Genomic DNA, 2052 nt, shown 5'->3' on the forward strand with positions numbered 1-2052 from the left:
ATCTCTACAATTCACCAATTCTGGACGCTTCTCGTGGATCGCATTCAATTTATCCAGCTGACTACAGTACACATCTGAATTGATCGTTTTATTATTCGGAAGTAGCTTGTAGAACACAACACCCTTCTAATCCCATCAAACTGAGAGCATGATCTTGCTCGGATGAAACCCTGCCTTCGAAGTGGTTTGTGACGGTTCGCTACGCTGCCCCCGCGATCTTTTGCGCTTGATATTGTAGACGATCCATTTTTCGTCGCCAATTACCGCTTCAAAAATGGATCTCTTTTTCGAGTGAATCGCTGATGGAAATGCGTTGGATTAAATGAGCTTCGTTCAGTTCGTGCGGAACCCAAACATCGAGACGGCTAACATAACCAAGTTGATGCAGATAGTTTTCTACGTTCGATTTCGATATTTGGAGAACGTCTGCAATCTCCCGCGTCGTGTAGTGTGGATTGGTGTCGATTACCGCTTTAAATTTGTTGCTGTCGATCTCATTTGGCGGTCTAAGCGTGGTTTATCTTTGACGGAAAAATCTCCGCAACGAAATCTCGCAAATCACTTTTGGTACACGCGTTTTTTCACGGTATCCTCACCATATATTGCACAAATCTTTTTATAGGTTTGCGCCGCATTTTTGTTTTCCTTAAAATAAAAAAGCATAATATGCCGAAAATATTCGTTTTGCTTATCCATTTTCAGATGATACACAAATTTTCGCAAAACACACAAGATACACAAGCAATCTTTACGTATATTTTTTAAATACACGTTAAAATGTCATCTGTCAATGACTATACGCTTTCAAGACTTTCGACTGAAGATAAAGCTTAGCAGAGCGCCTGAAAGCCATCTATCGAGAAAAACCACAAGAACTTATTGGCTAACCCAATATATTAAATTGCCTATGTGCAATTGCCTATGTGTTATTTTTCTACAATTCATTATATTGTCCTATCTATAATAACATATCTATCTACAGTATCCATCTACTTGGACAGCATCTATAGCACGATGTCATCACGTCGTTTCCAACGATTAGGGCGAGACCAACTTTTACTATTATACAAGGTGTCTGATAATTGATTGAGCAGCCGCCGTGTACAGATAAAACAGGTCAAAATAATCATAAAAGTTATATACCATTTTGAAATTTTCTTAATATTTACTCGGTAATTAATGAAAATGTATAAACGAATCAACGTACGAGAAGCTGTAGGACAGGCTCTGTGTGTGAAAGAAATGGCTTACCTCTTAGCAACGATAAATATACAGCTGATTTCGAGGCGGAGTAACACGTAGCACGCGGCCGCGCGCCGAAAAATTATTGTCCCTCGTGACAGATTCGCGTGACTCTCCGGGTTTACGTAGCAAAAAAGTAATAAAGCGCTATCATTTCCTCACCATCTAGCGGTAGATACGGTGCGTTTTTTTTTTATAGTAGTATCCCCAGTAGGCCTAATCCACTCTCATTATTTAATGCAAAAATTACTCGAAGTGTCGTCCTCCCTTATAGAAATATCATACTAAGAATCATTGATAATTACTTATTATCCAGTATTTTTAATACTGAAAATAAGTAATTATCAATGATTCTTAGTATGATATTTCTATAAGGGCTCTCTGCTGTATGCAGAGTTCGGCTCTTCGAACAATATTGCGCGTTGCACGATGCGCCATTTCCGGCGTAATAGTACCGAAAGACGCAACAATAACTTCACGTATCTCGTTATCTCTAATATTACGTCGGTGCTCAACTAGATTTTTTATATGACTCCATACAAAAAAATCTAGTAAATCGTATAAATCTGGCGGCACGGGCGCTGTGAAGCGCTGCTTAGCAAGTGCGTGTCCCATCGATGCAAATAAATAGTAATCGGACGGAGCCAAGTCTGGTGAGTAAGCCGCATGCGAAAGTATTTCCCAACTAAACGCCTCAATCGTTTCCTTGACCAGTTTTGCTGTGTGTGATGGTGCATTATCATAAAGCAAAATCACTTTGTGTTGCCTTTATTTATATTCTGATCGTTTTTCACGCAAAGCTTGATTCAA

This window comes from Odontomachus brunneus, unplaced genomic scaffold (assembly GCF_010583005.1).
Source record: "Odontomachus brunneus isolate Ranch 3 - 2012 unplaced genomic scaffold, Obru_v1 Obru_scaffold_287, whole genome shotgun sequence".
Taxonomy (NCBI): Eukaryota; Metazoa; Arthropoda; class Insecta; order Hymenoptera; family Formicidae; genus Odontomachus; species Odontomachus brunneus.